General features: G+C 45.2%; 1 long non-coding RNA gene across 1 annotated transcript in view; it reads left to right on the plus strand.

Moving 5' to 3' along the window:
* Positions 1-3,321, plus strand: part of LOC132519416 (uncharacterized) — a 161,689-nt gene extending 158,368 nt beyond the window's left edge. Inside the window, exon 5 of the long non-coding RNA XR_009540159.1 lies at positions 1,869-3,321. This is a non-coding gene — a long non-coding RNA (uncharacterized LOC132519416). The remainder of the gene's footprint in view (positions 1-1,868) is intronic.
* The last annotated feature ends 2,679 nt before the right edge of the window (positions 3,322-6,000 follow it).

Consider the following 6,000-nt stretch of genomic DNA (forward strand, 5'->3'; position numbering starts at 1 on the left):
CAAAGAATTAAATGATATTTTTCAGAACATGTTCCCTTATTATTTTGTTCAGATAATATATAATACCTTTCACTGTCCCTATACTTTAAAAAACAACAACAACAACAATAGGATTTATTTCACTCAGAAGTCTACAGACCACCTGGGTAGTCCTGCTGCTCTGGGATGAGCTTAGCTGATCTTGGCTGGACTCACTGGTGGATCCTCAGTCATCAGGAAGGTCAGCCGGCAGTGCCAGTCTAGTGTGGCCTCAGGTAGTATATCTCTTGTCTGATTCTTCGATTAAGCAGACTAGCCCTGCCTCATTCTCCTGGAGCAGGCTGGGATCTAAGAAAGCAAGTGGATGCACCCAAGGCCTCTTGGGGTCCAGGTTCAGAATGGGCACATCCTCACTTCTGCTGCATTTTGTTGGCCAGAGCAAGTCACAAGGCCAGCCCAGTCTCAAGGGTGGGGAAATAGACTCTACCTTTTTATAAGAGATGCTAAAATTTCACATTGACAGGAGACTGTTGATGAAGGGGTCAAAAATCGTGTCTTTAGAGCAATCAACCTATCACACCAAAATCTTGGCAGAAGAGACTTGATTCTGTAAGTCAGAAGAACTTGATTAAAGGCAATGTGCTATCCTGGGAGGAAGACAGTGCTTGGTAAGTGGTACCAAAGCAGCTGGCAGATTTATCCTTTTTAGCTACATTTTCACTCAGGATTCTTTGGTTGTAGGCAGCAGAAATGAACTCTTCTTACCTTAAGCAAAAAGGAAATTTGCTGAAAGGGCATGGAAGAATTCAAGTAGTCTCAGGAGTCAAGGTATTTATGGAGGAGGTTGGGGGTATAGAGGTGGCAAGAACAGTGTAACAGTCTTATTTGGAAATTGCACTGGGATGTATGAGCTTCCTTCCTTCCTTCCTTCCTTCCTTCCTTCCTTCCTTCCTTCCTTCCTTCCTTCCTTCCTTCCTTCCTCCCTCCCTTCCTCTCTCCCTCCCTCCCTCCCTTCCTTCCTTCCTTCCTCCCTCCCTTCCTTCCTCCCTTCCTCCCTCCCTTCCTTCCTTCCTTCCTTCCTTCCTCTCTTTTCTGTCACTTTATTCTACGCTCAGATTTCAGCAAAGGTGCATCCAAGCGGCCTAACTTGCTCACATTCCCTCCCCAGTGGTTGGGGGAGCATAGGACATTCTAAGTGGAATTTTCACCAGGTATAGTCAATGAAAAGTAATACCTCAAATATAATATAGGCACAATTATCACAGGAAGGTGAAACAGATGCTGGGCAGCCAAGAATAACCCATATATATAATATATATATATATAATATATAATATATATATATATAAAATCCAATATGTTCTTTGAAAAAAATTCCAAGTAGCTCTACTATGATTACTGATTTTTTAGGAAAGAAATTTAACAATGGAAGAGTGTATATATAGGGATGAAAAGACTGGGAAATATATAAGATATAAATAATTTTCTTTGAGTTGTGGGACAATGGTTGGTTCCATTTTTCTTCTGTTTTTTTTCCTATAGTGTGCATTTATGATTTTTTTAACTAAAAAATAAGCTTTATATTTTAAGATGAATGAAATGCGGGAGAAGTGTCCCTTCTGATGGTCTGAGGACATATTCACTAGTTACTCTATATTAATATCAGACCCATATGTTCCTCTTGAAATGCAACAAGGGTCTTATATATTAAACTCTAAACAGAAACAAAAAGGACAACGAAAAGAATCCCACCCAATTTGGAAAGGACTTGCGCTTGTGGGTTGGGTGCAGAAGGAAGTAATTTCCCTCCATTTTCTGCCTGAGCTATCCTTTTGCACTTTGATATTTCTTTCACTAATAAGGTGTTTCATTATTTCTCCCACATAAAGAGCCCATGCTGTTATGAGATGCTGTTGAAGACTCTGGTTTACCCAGATGCATGTCAGTGAAAACAGCCTTTCTGTGAAGAGAATGAGACTTCTGAGGATGAATGGACCTGTGGGAAAAGGAGATCCTTTTGCAGAGTTTGGAAAAAGAAAAAATAAAGCCATTTGCCCTGCAGGGATGACAGAACACTTTCTTTCCTAATCAGTGGGTCACCACCTCTGTGCTATGTTGGGGGAGACATCATCTAATTCTAAGCCTAAGGCTGGGTCATCAGATACACTGTCTTCTCTGGACCCTTCTCTGAGCTTCCTGTACCAGTTTTCATCAACAAATTTCTCTGCTTCCTTGGACCAGCTGAAAAGAAGTTATGAGCTCTCTCCATCATTTGCCAAACTCCTAGGCCTTTCCTCCTTTGAAATCTTCTTATTTGGGGTCTTTTTTCCTTTCCATGTTTCTTCTCCTCTCTCCACAACCTTTTTATCTCTGGAGAGTTCTGTCTGTGCCTCTGGGCCTCTCTCTTTCTATTTAGTTTTCAGAACCCATTCTGGGATTCTATTTTAGTCCATCTATCTCTCCAACTGACCATGGTTGAAACCAGGGAGCGTAATCAGTCCCAGCTGCTGGAGGCGTAGGCTTTGGTTCTGCCCCGCATCATCGCCTCATTGTGGGCTGATATTTTCTGTTTCCCATAATGCTCCAGGAGAACTGCCTGTTCAGAGCTCAGATTGTGCTTTTTCTCCTCCTGCCAAGGAGCCATGCTTTCAAAACCCAGATTATAAAGATGGGACATTAAAAAAAAATGAATTTATACTATCTCAGCATTTCCATTTCCAATAGCAGAGTTCTCATGCTTTGATAATTCCAGAGTGAGAACACAAATTGTTAAGTGGATTGTGAGGGAGGATTCTAGTTGGAGATAAAGCTTCTCTCCTTTGAGGTCTCTTGCTGTTCCCTGCACCCCCCTCCTAGATTTTCTCACTCTGTACTGATACGGTCTATTTACATGACCCTGTTTCACCCTCCAGTCAGAGGGCTTGGAGGACAGGGACTCTGTCTCTCAGGCTGCCAGCCCCATAGGTGATCAACATGTATATGGATTAAAGATCTTTTTCTCCTCCTGAAGATTTGTCTTCAAGCTGAGCCACCCACTGAATATGTCTTGAGATCCTGGGTGGTTTCAAAGGATTCCAGCTGAGAAGAGCCTTGCTGAGGGGGAGGCAAGCAGAGAAGGAAGATGTAGGAGAGAAGGAGGAGGGCAGCAGAGCATGGCCCCAGAAGTCAGGACTGGAGTGAATGCTGCTGAAATAGAACCAGAGGGAAGGATCCCTTTAGTCCTCCCATCTCAGAGGACCTGACTGTTTCCTTCAAATCTCCCCATTTTCAGGGATAATAAAATTGATAACGAAGATGATAACAGTGGTGAATAATTGATACTGATACCGTCTTGTTCTAAATGCTTTACTAACTCATTTTGTCCTCACAATAATCCTAAGATGTGTCCTATTCTTGCTGCCCTCGTTTAAGATGAGGAAATGGAGGCTGAGAAACTTGCCCAAGGTCACATTGCTAGTAAGTGGTGGACCAGAAATTGTGAGTCCAGGTACGTGGCTCCAGGGCTTGGTCTCGAAACCACCACACTCTCTGATGATTGTGGCGATCATCAGAGAAAAGGTTGATCTCCAAGACGGGCTTGTTTCCTGAGGGTCTACTGACTGCAGCCTCTCTGGGATGACTACCTGCTAGGACACTGAGGTCCTATATTTGCGCTCCTCTGAGGTCATCTAGAACTGCTCAGGGATGAAAGAGAATGAGGGCCTGGGAAGATGGGGGAAGGAAGGAAGGAATGGGGAGCCCCTTAGTCAAACCTTCTTCTCTTCCTCCCCTACGTCCAGCAAATGGTACCTCCTTGCAACCAACCTAGGAACCAAGGAGCCTGTGAATTTCTTTGTGCCTCCTCTGCCCTCCCTGTATCACCATCACTTGCTCCTCTGGCCTCCTAATGCTACTCACACCCTCCCCTGACACCACCACCCACCTTTGGGCCCACCCATCACTCTCTAGGGCCCCTGCAGCAGCATCCTGATGGATGTCCCTGCCAACTAGACCAGTGTCTAACCCACTGCTTCCCACACTTGTTAAAGCAGAGACTGCTGGGGCCCTGCCCCAACTCTGGTTCACCGGGCCTGAGAATTTGCATTCCCAACAGGTTCTCAGGTATCTATGGTACTGCTGGTTGGAGGCTGACTGCTCTTGGAGAACCATCATGCTAACCTGTTCTCTATACAGCCTCCAGAGAAATCACCTCAAACCAGGGAATGCCCATGCTTTGAAGCTGCCATGGTTCCCCTTTGCTTCCAGGAGAAGGTCCAAACTGCCTAGTGCAGGCAACAGACTCCTTACCTCTGCAGCCTCACCCTGCCTGGTGGGTTATTAGGCTGCTTCAGTGAAAAGCTGCTCCTGACACTGCGCCCACACCCCCAAGACTGTGCTGTTCCCCAGTGCCCCCAACCCCATTTCCCACAGCACTGGGAACACAATACATGACAGCTACTGTTCTTGTAGGGTCAGAACTGATGTCTGCAGAGGCGCTATTGCTGGCAGTGTCTGAATCTTCCTTTAGGTTCCAGCCCTGACTGTCCCCTCGCATGGCCTGGCTGCTGCTATTACTCCCACAGGCAGAGTTTGCTCCTTGGTTTCCCCCTCCCCCTTGCCCAGGCTGGGCTAGCCCCCTCTTTCTCCCTGGCCCTTTGCTCTTTGGATCTGACTTTACAAGTGCACATGGGGCCATCTGAGATGGATGACGTGCCAGCTCTGTGGTGGGCAGCTTCTTTCCTGGGACTTCTGCTAATGATACTATTGATCCAGCAAGCAATCTTGGCTGGATAGGATCTGTGTCTCTGCAGCCTGTGTCCCAGCCCCTTCCAGGGGGAGCTCCCTACTAATTTCCCAAGAGATTATTATTGTCACTCTCTCATGTGCTCTTTTGCTGCCAAACCAGTGGAAGAAGGAAATGCTGAACTGGGAGAAGACTCATGGTGCTTTTGAAGAAACTGCAGTTAATGTGTTGGTTCCTGATTTGCTCTTATCTTAGGATCCAGGTAAACATTCTACACTTTGGAATGGATCTAAAATTCCCAAAGACACCGGGATGGCTCCAGTGATTAAATTCCTCCACCCTCCCTCCAAGCCATTGGGCAAGTCCTAGCATTTCCCCAGAGGCTCCTGTTCCCTCTTCCATGGAATAAGAACTTTGGAGTAATGAACACTAAGGACTTGTCCTTAAAAGTCCTGACTCCTGTCACTGTGGGAATTTTGCCAGTTCCTAATTAACCCTGACCTTGTTCTCCCTGTAGCCTCAGGCTAAGCCTGTGCCTTGAGCTCAAAAGCTCCATGACGCATTAGAGCTGGGTAAGAGGGTGAGGCGTTCTCTCTTAGGAAAATCCGTTTGGATTCAGCAAGTATTTGTTGAGCCCCCTACTCTATGCCCACTTCCTGTGCTAGATTCACCTACAGATACACAGGTTCTTCCTCAAATCCTGCCTTGCACCAAGATGGACATGTAAATAAGTAAATTTTTTAAAAAAATGAGATAACAAGATTCCATTTGTCTTCATGACCCTCCCTAACCTGTTGCTTTCTTTGTTATATTTTAATGGAATTTGCATTTTTGATTTAGTTTTCTTGGGTCTTTGGTTTTCTCTGACCATACAATTTAAGCATTTGCTTTTAGATTGAAGACATTTCACTAGATGATCTCTTATTTAAATATCTTAATACGACTCAGGGAAGAGGCCCAAATAACAGAGAATCTAGAATCTACCCACAGAGGCTCAACTCTGGCTGTTGTGAAGCCAGCTGCATGTATGAATTTCTGCTGCAGGAGTAGAGCTCTCCAGGGATACGAACGAGACCCCACACTCTGGTGGCTCATTGTTAGGCAGAAGGACAATGCTCAATAAAGTCCTCTTCACTTTGGGGGTCTTTCTTCTCCACTCAGAGCATCTCCTGGAGAATATAACAGCGAAGCAATCAGCTGCAAATGTAAATGAAACAAACAAAAAACCCAAAACAAAAGGCCAGACACAATACTCTCCCTAAACCTTCCATCACCTGCCCTGGTCCCCAGCCACTTCT

Source organism: Lagenorhynchus albirostris, chromosome 4, assembly GCF_949774975.1.
Source record: "Lagenorhynchus albirostris chromosome 4, mLagAlb1.1, whole genome shotgun sequence".
Classification (NCBI taxonomy): Eukaryota; Metazoa; Chordata; class Mammalia; order Artiodactyla; family Delphinidae; genus Lagenorhynchus; species Lagenorhynchus albirostris.